Below are 11,795 nucleotides of genomic sequence, written 5' to 3' on the forward strand. Positions count from 1 at the left end.
AATGGACGACTTGACTCGGGGATTAAGAAGTCAGTTGTTTGAAGAAATACAAATTGAAATAGATATATAATTTATCTCTTGTGAATGCACGACCAACTCTATCCTAATAAAAGGCAAGAATTCAAACTTCCTTGTGTGAAACACTAGTCTTCCCAGAGTAAATGAAAACAGAACGTTCTAGTAGAGTGGTAAAGCTGTACTCAAACTTAAACAATGTGAACCATGTTTTATCTATCATCAGTGCGGAAGAGAGCAAGAGATAAAAAAAGCAATATCATTATATTGTATGAGCGTGTATGTACCACGTATGGTACATGGCTCCCCTCCTGAAAATAGACATGCATGTGAAATAGGGCACATGGATCTAGAGAGGCGATCTTAGGTGGGTCGTCTTGCTAGAGATATGCAGATTTTAGACAATCAAGATACTATGTCTTCTTTGCTACAAATGTTAATTAAGTAAGCCTTGGGAGAGCAACGGATCATGAGTAGAGGGCCTGAGTAAGGGCACGTCAATGGTGGTTTGCTTAGATCGGAGTACAAGACGACGTGCGTTATGGTGTGTAAATCTCTGGGTATGTGTTGCTTTGCTGGGTACTTGTAAGTATGGTGAGAGAAGGTAAATTTTCCCACAACATGATGTAGGTGCTGGTGAATATCAAAGAAGATTGCAGATGGGAAAAAATTCAGAAGGGATGTCCAACGGGTTGCCATACACCATTACAGCTGCCAAGACACCCAGAATCCTTAAGAGTGGTTCTTCATCCCAGGAGGACCCAGGGAAGCTGATTAAACCCATTGAAGTCTTTGCAGAAGGACATCAAAGCTGCTTTGAGAGTGCTATGAAAATTTTCAACCATTTTATTGGCTGTTGGGTTATAGGCTGCTGTCAGATGTAGTATGATACTCAGGAGATTCGCTAATGATGTTAAAAATTCCTAACTATCTGTGCAATGAGACTTACTTTTTGTTAAATTCTCGGTTTATGAGTTAGTGTCTCGGAAATGTTGTCCTAGAGTTGAAGTTTTGATTATGTCATGACTCCTTTACTCTTCAGGTTAATTAAGGATAAACTTCTTTACTGCCTTACAGTTAGACTTCTTTTAAAGTTTTAATATCAAAGAACCTCTAGAAAGGAATATTGTTCGGATATTGTGCCGTCTGTGTATGCCAATCCATTGATGAACACACATGAGCAACAAGCAGTCTAGTGAGTCCTCTGATATAATACGAACATACTTATAACAATCTCAAGTAATACAAGTCTTTGTTGATGAGAGAGAGAGAGAGAGAGAGAGAGAGAGAGAGAGAGAGAGAGAGAGAGAGAGAGAGTTAAGTTACTACCGACGGGAAAGCGATCCATTTTGTGCTGAATGTCACGGCCATAACTTAATTGAATTTATCACCTTTACAAAATCTTCTAAAAATCGATATTATCATTTTAATAGATAAAACTCGGAACTTATACTTACAATAACTACATGAGTCGCAAAATGAACTTCAGTGACAACGTTAAGCTGAGTTTTTGTTATCGTAACTTCGTCTCAAGTCTCAACAACAAAACCATTTTGTCAACAAACATTCGGAGTCGTTCAGTCTTACCAAATACCTATTTCATTTATCTCTTTCATACATTATTCGCCTATTAAATATAAAAATTACTTAAATATTTCAATAATATATTTTGTTATTTTTTATTTATTCAAATAAAAACAATATCTTTTGACAATTAATAAATCTAGACTAATAAAACTGTTAATTCTATAAGAAACTCCTCTCTTTCTGCGCTCCAATGAGTTAGCATATCTTACTGAGACACTTAAAGCATCATTGTGATGAATATAAAGTCTCAAGCGATATCACCAAGTTAAAAATACAAGGAAAAGGCGAATATGAAATCCCCCATGTGCTTTTCTTTATAAGAATTACTAAAAAATGCAATTGATATTGTTGATAAATGGATAGTTCTTTTAGAGCGGATTTGAATTTGTTGATTATTCCAGAAGTAGCCTATTATTGAAGAGAGTAAGTTAAAGGGCTCCCTTCCTTAAAGGTTTCGAAGGTGAAGATCCTCATTCTGAATTAAAATCAGAAGGATAATTTAGAGTAAATAAGTTAATTTTCATACTACTGCTTCTTTTCTGCTTTTAGCGATATTGTCAGTAGATTAATTGCCTGTCCAGCATCTCACAAGGGTTTCTTGGACGAAGACAGAATAGCACCTGAGTGTGAGATGGCTTTTTGATCCTGAAAAGTCCAAAGTAGATATTCAATGTGTTCATGTAGAAGTAACCCTCTGGATAGGACATTAGTGTCAAGGTTTACGAACTGCAACACCCATATTCTCTGATGGTGTGCCGAGTAGTTGAGCTCATATCCCGCTGGGCAGATCTTCGACTCCTTGTTACCTGCTGTTGGGATGTTTTCCTGGAATACGTTTCCCACACATTATTCACAGATCTTCCAAACACTTCAACTTATATTTCTGAGTGTGGTAGTTTGCAGCTTCAGATTTGTGGATGTAACCAGTTCGACACTATACACAAAGAATACTAAAAATTATAAATCCTTCCTTAATCATACCATCGCAACATTTTACCACTAGTTGTGATTAGCCTATTTTCACGTATTCCAGTGGGACTCTACTGTAATTTACTCCAGAAGGCAGTTATTAAAAGAACACTAATGCCATTATTGGGAAGGTCATTTCAAGGATTTACAACCTGAATACTAAAGGCATTTGCTCATATAACAGTTCTAATATGTCCTCTTTTTAGTTTGTAGGTGTTCGTTAGTGTGTTATTAGTATTGAATTCAAAATAATCAATCATAATTACATTCTCAAATCCACTAAAAGGATCTTACATACTTCGATCAGGTCCCCTCAGTCTTTGTTGCTGGAGTGATGTAATTCCTCGTTTTCTGTATCTCGTCTCATAAGGGAAATAAGTTGATTCAGGTACAAGTTTACTTATTCTACTTTGGACTTTTTCAGGTTTACCATTTTTTTTTCTTGCATGATGACTAAGCCTGAACAACATACTCAAGGTGCGGACGGGCCGAAGAACAGTATACTATAAAAAGACACTATCAATGGAATTTAAACGTCTATCGATAAAAGAAGGCTTGAAGGGAAAGTGTCTAATTGAAAAGAGACAAATTATGTTAATAGGGCTAACTAAGGAGGCATACTCGAATATGCTGACACATAACGTATTCTAGATTCAGGTTTTCTCTATGCCTCTTAGCTCCAAGTCTTCTTCACCATAAAATTATGACTGATTTAACTTTATCTTCTAAACGTCCGTCGTCACATTGGGGAAATTTATGAGCTACTCAATCAAGTGTCCATTTTTTTTAGATTTACAGTATATGATCATAGGATTTTATCGGTTTTCACAAGAAGGTTTAAAAAGAACAACACGGAAGCTGAACATTTGCTCTTTTGATGAAAAACGGTTTTTGTTCTAAATGTACGGAAAAGAATAGATGTGTTAAATGGAGGCGAAGGGAGTTGGGGAGAGAATAACATTTGCTGAAAATTCACCTCCTTATCTGTAAAAGAGCCGACAAAGAAAGGCTCAAGTGTTGTTGTATATGCTGTATCTGATATAAAACAGGAAACTGATGGGCAAGAGAAAATTGAAGAACAGAATCTATATTAATTGAGACAGCTACAGTGTCACCTCAGGAATAACCTTCATAAAACTGTAAGAAGGAAATTTTCAATAATGGAACCTGAGTTTTGTTTAGGTGGTCAGCGAATACACCACTCCTTAGAAAACACTGCAGTTACTATGGGAAAATCCCCTTCTGCTTAAATTTGGTTAAATATATGTTTACAAAGGGGTAAATCGATTCTCTTTTATTCTAGATTCCAAAGAGACAAGGACCAAACAAACCTTAATATGAGGAATATAAAAAAAGAAAAGTTTGATGGGATGTAACATACGTTTAAAGAACTCCTAAAAAATAATCTTTGTCTTTGTTATTTTAACTTGAAGGAAAAATGTGAATCTACTTCGAAATCAAAGATCATTTATTTCTATTTAATATTCTGAGTGTCAATCATAAAACAGCTGATTATATCCTAGAATATTCTCCCCTTCCTTCCTTCCTCCCTCGCTTCCTTGCTCTCTTGCTTGCTTGCTTGCTTGCTTCCTTCCTTCCTTCTTTCCTTGCTTCTTTGCTTCCTTCCTCTCTTGCTTGCTTGCTTGCTTGCTTGCTTCCTTGCTTCCTTCTTTCCTTTCTTACTTGCTCGTTTGCTTGTTTGCTTCCTTCCTTCCTTCCTTGTTTCTCTCGATCATCAAGAAACAATTAGTCAGCAAGAATCAAAAGCAAAGATTTTTGAAGGCACCAGTCTGATCCATGCAACTTGCATCCTTCCATCCAAAATATTTCATAAACCATAACAACGTCCACTAAACAGGAAATTACCACGAGTCTCGTGAATTAAGTTTCACAATAAAAGGCTCAAAGTAATTCACATTAATGACAACAAGAATTCTGGTGTTATGGAAGTAGTTATAAAGTTGAAATGTCTTTTGGCAAAAGAAGAACTCTCTCTCTCTCTCTCTCTCTCTCTCTCTCTCTCTCTCTCTCTCTCTCTCTCTCTCTCTCTCTCTCTCTCTCTCTCTCATACAATTGCTATCTAGTTTTTCCACATCCACCCCCCCTTTTTTTCACAAACCTTTGTAATAAAAGTTGAATACTGTAATAATTGAGAGGATCAACTCTCATAACGGAAACATGTTGATTGTCGTGTTTCCAAGGGGTTTTTCAAGGGATCTGTTGCAATCTGTGAACTTACGAAATGCGAGATTTGCACGGATCTCCTTCACACCGGCTTCTATGACACTGATGTCTCCTTGGACGTTCGAGATCAAGGTCGGAAGATGCTCCGACACTGGGTAAGAGGCTTCCAGAAGAGCTCTCAACAAGATGAGTCTTATCTTCCTTCTCTGGAACTGAAGGAACTTCTCTTTACAAAGGGTGAGGTCACCTCTGTGTTTGGTATCAGTTACCAACCGTTCAACTCCCAACAGTATCCGCAGATCATGCTTATAAGGAAGTTCGAGATGCTCTGCAAGTTATGAGTCTGGACACTGATAACATGTCGACTACTTCTTGAGTGTCAACAGAGAGGGAGAGGATCCTGCTGACCACGGAAGCCTCAGAAGTTTCGTTGGATGTACATCATGTGAGTACAGCTCCCAGTGCTCTTTACTTTCCCCCATCACTGCTGCTCAAGCCCCAGCTTCCACCTCCACGCCAGTTCAGACTTTAGACAAACTTTCATTTCCTAGTAACTTGGAACTAATGGCATTCATGAAAACTTTTTTGGAGAACCTAACCGCCAAATATGAACGCTGTTAAGCGTACCTAACAGCGAGGATAGTAGCTTTAAAAAAAGGCACCTTTTTCTAAGGCTTCCTACCCAGTTTCGGACTTGGAATTCTTTTTATCAATCGGAAGCGTCCATTAGTAATTATACGATCCCTAAGGAACCAATTCTTCTGGACCATAGCAAGGCTCCATCCCTATTGGTTAGGGATTTGAAGATTGCTGAATTTAGCAATACCAAACTTCCTGCCTTTGGCAGGAAACTGGCCACCTTTGTGGCACCCAAGGATATTGTCTCTCCTTTGACTCTAAAGCTTAGAGGCCTTGATGAAAGCAATAGTGGAGAGCAGGGAATTCCAGTACTTATGATTCTAACAATTAGAAGGACGTCAAAAATAACTTTACTGTTGGAAAACTAGATAAAGACATCGGAAGGCAAACAGTTTAATGAGAAACTGCCTAGGATTCCCAAATCTTTATTGAATGGAGAGTCAGAAGGTAAAGAGAGACTTTCTGGCTCTTTAGTCTTCCAATCTTATCTAGAGATGCTTAATGGAAACTATTTCATATCTGATCTCTTACCAGTTTTGGTGAAGACTCAAATAATCATGTTTGATAGGGATCTCCATGCTTTCTTCCTATCCAGGAGAGCATGTAGGTACACATCCTAGCCAATGCTACGATCAGACATGAACCTAGAAAACTGATCGACTCTAATATCTGGGGGAAGGATCTCTTCCCTGAAAAAAACTAGTTAAAGAAGTCATGGACTAAGCAGCTCAGAAGAATAAGAGCCTTATAGACAAGTGGGTTATGGCCTCTAAACCAAAATTTATCCCCAATAAAGGACCTCAACCCAAGGCCAAGAAGCTCAGAAGTCCCTTTAAGGGGAGGAAATCCTTTCCCGTCACAACAGCCTCAGTTGCCGCCATCCCTCAGAATGTGTACATGGTTCCCCAGCAGTAAGTTCCAGTCTCCACCCCTCAACCTGGTGTATGAGAGAGCTACCACAACATTCTACCCTGCGAAAGCTTATAAGAAGGGCTCTGGTAACAGGGAAAGGTCTAGGAGAGACAGTCAAACTAGAGGCCAAGGAAGTAGAGGAAAGACGAATAAAGATGCGCTTTCTTCACAACAACAATGAGGAGCTTCTTGTAGGGGGACGACTTCATCTGTTCAGGGAGTTTGATCCCTGTGCTCACAGCAGTCTCAAAAGGGCTAGGCTTCAAGAGGTTCTTTCAACTCACAACCCCCTTTTTAGAGTATTATGTTCAGGACCTCCAGAAGAGAGTCATACGTTGCACAAAATCCATAAACTTTCAAGGATGGCCATTCTGCGTGCCCAAGAAAGATTCTAATACTCTTTAAACTATTCATGACTTCTCGCCACTAAACAAATTCAATCTGAAAAACAAGTTTCAGATGCTGATTATCTCGTGAACATGGACCCCACGAAGCCACCTCCATAGAACTCACAGACGCCTACTGGCTCTTCCGATAGGTCAGAGCTTCTCCCCGTTTCTTGGTTTCAAACTGGCAAGATAGGCCTACGCATTGAATGCTATGCCATTCGGGCTCAGTATAACTAAGGATTTTCACGAAGCTAATCGAGGATTTTGTCCAATAACTTCAGAACAGAGGCCTTCATTTGATTTTGTACCTCGACGACTGGTTAGTCTCGGCTACAATGAAGTCGGAATGTCTTCGAACAGACCAAAAGGCCATGAACTTCCTACAAACTCTGGTCTTCCGAATCAACCTTTCGAAGTCCAGGTTATCTTTAGCTTGGAAATTCCAGTGGCTAGGAATTCCCTGGAATTTACAGTCACATCCGCTCTCTCTACGACAAGGCAAGAGAAAGGAAATCGGAAACTACGTCAGGTGACTACTTTGTTCAGAAGTACTCACCAGACGGCAACAGGAAAGGGTCTTAGGGTCGTTACAGTTCGCTACTGTGACAGACCCAACCCTGAAAGCAAGACTCAAAGATGCCAACAGAGTCTGAAGAAGAAAGGCATCCAATCTTCAGAGAGATCTTCGCCACAAAACTCCAGTCTTACTGCGGAAGCAGCTCAAGCCGTGGTCCACTGCCAAGAGGGTATCAAACTACATCTTTCTACAGTACCCTCCTCCTTCTGTGACTATTCACATGGACGCCTCGGAACAATGATTTTTTGGGGGGACACTCGTCTTCCGAGAAATTGCAGTGTCAATGTTTGATTGCATTTCAGAAGTTTCACATCAATGTTTAGGAAGCTCTGGCATTGTTTGCGACTCTGAAGAGACTATGCCCAAAGATGAAATCACACATCAAATTGGTCATTGACTACAATACAATAGTACACTGTGTCAACTGACAGGGCTCCAGATCTCCTCAGATCAGCCATGTAATCCTAGCCATTCTCTCTTTAGCGCAAAGGAGGAAATTTCATCTTTCATCAGTTCACAACAAAGGGGTTTGCAATGTGACGGTGGACGCCCTGTCGAGATCCAAGCCTCAGGAAACAGAATGGTCTCTGGACACAAAATTATTCTGTTTTATTCTAGAGCAAGTGCCCGAACTGCAAATCAATCTCATTGCAACGAGCTTTAACGAGAAGCTTCCTCGGTATGTACCTCTAAGGTAAACTTTCTCTGGTATATCACTCGCAGTAATATCCTAAGTAGAAGCTACCAATGAGGAACTTCCATCAGGACGACATGGCTATCTCACACAAAAAGTAGATTTTTTCCTGTGTCAAAATCTGTTTTTCACAACTGTCACCCCTTAAGTCTGCTCATTATTCACTCTTTAAACTATTTAGGTTGTATTCTTAAAAGAACTCTGAGTTGACTTGTAAAACTACAAACCTAATGGTGCCACAAGACCTGCTCTTAAATGTTTTTTGCCACCGAGAGACTTAGGAAGTGAAACAACTGACACTCGGTCATTTTCTTCATGCAAGCAAAACTAAGATGTGACTCTTTTCTTTCTGGTGCTTTAAAATCTGAAGACAAACGTCAAATACCTATATTCATGCGCATGCGGTGTGGTGACCCTAATCTTTTCAAGGTTGTCGAGATAAGAGGAAGATGTATATTCATCGAGACTCTTATTGGGATTCAACCATAAAAACAAAAGTTGAATTTAATATTCGTCTTAACGAGTAAATGGATACATAGGGCAGTTTCATGCTCTCTCTCTCTCTCTCTCTCTCTCTCTCTCTCTCATGTATAAGCACCCCAAACTATGAGAAGCGTAACTTTCAGTTCTTACTCTCCTTAGACGAGATCTGCCAGCTACCCTCTGTTATTGGAATCATCTTAATATTTTGTCCAGGGTCTTTATTTTTATCTTAGTTTATTTGCTGTAGATTGAATTTTATTATTCAATGGATTTATACAAAACTATGAATGATTACCCATAGCAAATTTTGCATAAAATCCTCACTTTATTCTTTCCCATATGTTTAAAAGTTTAAAAAATGATAGTATAACGACATACAGACATAAGCAGGGCTTTAGTTTGGGGTTGTGATTAGGAGTTTATTTTCATTGTGGGTTGGGGAAAGTTTATGTGATAAAAATATCTACAATGAAAGCAGACGTCTTTTGTTTATCTACGGTAGTGAAAGATAAATGTCAATGTAAAATTCCTCATAAAATGGGATTTCGGCACCTTTATGGGGCAATAAACCATGAGGTTAGTTAGCCCCAATCTGTTTTGTTACTTGGTTGTTAAGGAAACTTTAACGACATATGGGATATGGTATATCGTCTCTTGGGTATCATAACAGCATGGCATTGTTAATGTCAATGCAGACATCTGCTTCACTTGTTATCATTTCTCAAAGACCAGACAATATGAAATGTGTTGACAACATCATCCTGATGAAGCACCTTGCAATGGCCATCACATCCATCCATCCTGATCAAGTTTTCTCTCAACTCATTTCTCTTCAGTTTGCCGACTCATTCTTCCTCTCTATAAGAAAACAAAAAGCTTTTAGAATTGAGCAAGGTTAGGCTCCGCTTTCAAGGGGTTCCAATCGTAAAAAATATTTCCCAAAAATACACTAATCAAGACACGCTAATGAAATTTTCAGGGATTATTAGCACTATAATAAGGCATATCCTCTGTAAGTTTTATCATCCTACAGGGAAAATAAAGGATTTTATGAATAAAAATGTGAAAATCGGAGCTAGCGACATAAAATTTGTTTGGTGACCAGTGAGAAACTAATGTCTTGAATTGAAATTCGCTCTGTAATTATGTTTGTTTATCCACCTGGAACAAGCAGACAAAGTTTTATCAAAATCGAACAGTAAATAAGCACACAGTAAGAAAAAAATGAGCATTAACTTTAGTGAAAGCCCGGCCGGTGATGGAGGGATACCTAGAAATAAATATTCACCAAAAATTAAAATTTCGATTTAGGGAAAAAACCTTCTGTGTTTTTCTAGGTATTATGTCACTTGATGGCCTAAAACATCTAAATATTATATTACTTAAGGCATAAGAGCAGGACAAGCAAAGAAATACACCCCTCTCCCGAAAAAGAAAAAACGAGAAATTACGATTTTTGTCTGATGACGAAAATATTGGATATAAAATCATAGTCTCCCCTGAGCCCATTTTCTTTGGTATCACTGATATGAGAAAACGACTTTGAACAGTTTTTAAGGGGTAAACTAAAAAAATTAGAAAATTATTAATGATATTTCGTATTTTTACTATTAACATAAGGGGGGCGTTGATGACCAGGGGGGGCATTATAGAGGCTGGAGATGAATTCTACACATATCACAGCCTTCTGATAGGCAAAAGGAAGACTTTTAGCAAAGAAAAAAAAAATTGGGAAAATTCACCCTCTGATCGTGGAGCCTAACCGTACCACCAAACGTACACAATTATATCTGGTACATTCTTTGCAGTTCAGAGAGATGTATTGTTTTGCATGTATAAGGTATGAATGAGTCCTTTCATGGATTTTTGTTTCCCCTAATTTCCACTGGCAACAAAGCAACCATGGAACTAAAAGGACGAGGTTTTAAGAAACTCCGAAGGATAGAAACAGTTAAGGAATTTAAATAATCAAGAGAATAGCACTAGGATAAAGGAAACTAAAGTCTCATCATAAGCAAAAGGGAAGCAGTAATAGAATAGACTACATGGTACAGGAAGTTAGGAAGTATGGAGACAGTAACAGAGTAGGAGATTTGGCATTGTTAGTGAGAATAAAGATCTATGAGACAGTAGTAGTACCTTTCGGGGGTTATGAACTGATCATTCGAAATACCCGCCATTTAACTCCATGAACGTTGCGTTAAATTGGGGTAAGATTGGGAGATCTCGCGGCCGTTGCTGCGAATGATTGTTGTCTAATACGTGACGGTATTGTGGCGTAAAATTCAACCACCTGGTGGGGAAGGAGTGGGTGTCAGAGAGACAAAGTATTTACTATTTACGAATTAAAAAAATAATATCATACTGTTTCACCACGATAAAAATATCGATGTATATGTTTAGAGCCAAGAACTCTCTAGTTTGTTGTATTATGGCAAATTATGGCCTTCAGCCGAAGCATTAAGTTTACCCTTTGATCTGAAGTAAGACTTTGATAGTTTCTCCGTCTTGTGGTCAGTAAAGAAGCTTTATCAAACCCCTTATTGAATAAATAACGTAAGAGTTCCCTCTCATCTCCCAAGGACACTTAAGTTAGCGCGGGATATCGTAGTTTTCCTCGGAGCTGTCCAGTACGACGCTCGTTCATTCCTGCCTAGACCCCAACCCAGTAAGTTTTATTATTGTTAAGTCTATCTGTCTCCAGCTCCTTGCTACTGTGATACCAGGTCGGTATCTTTGTGAGTTTTATATGTAACTTTATATCGATCTGTAAAATTGTCATCCCTGGGACTGGGGATTGGTTTTATGCATCAGAATACGCTTGTGAACCTTGGTAGGTGATTTACCAAGGAATAATTGTTGTAATTGTGAAAATTTAGTCTTTTTTAGTACAACGTGGACTCTGTGTTTCATGAGCACATGTTGCAAACCCCCTAAGGGTGACAGTTCTATTTTTCAATTAGCTTAAAGTGTTATTTCTCTATCAAATGGTTATTTTTGTAATAAATTTGAAAATTGTGATCATATTTCATTGAATCCTGAATAGTTTTGGAAAGCAAACCTCTTCAAGGTCTTGTCATCGGCCCATTCCATCGGGCCTAGAATCATTAATTACAATAAGTCGGAAAAAATTCACGACAGTACCTACAATGTTTGCAAATATTTAGACATGGGGTGTAATAAAAAAAAAAAGAAATGAAAGAACTAGAGAGTAAACAGTACATAATTATGAAAGGAATGTTTAAACAGGTTTCTACTACACCATACTGAGGGCTAATAGCAGAAATAGGAATACGGCCAGTTGGAACAGAGTTGCCAGATTATTTCCACTGGATTATCGTACATA

This window comes from Palaemon carinicauda, chromosome 25 (genome assembly GCF_036898095.1).
Source record: "Palaemon carinicauda isolate YSFRI2023 chromosome 25, ASM3689809v2, whole genome shotgun sequence".
Lineage (NCBI taxonomy): Eukaryota > Metazoa > Arthropoda > Malacostraca > Decapoda > Palaemonidae > Palaemon > Palaemon carinicauda.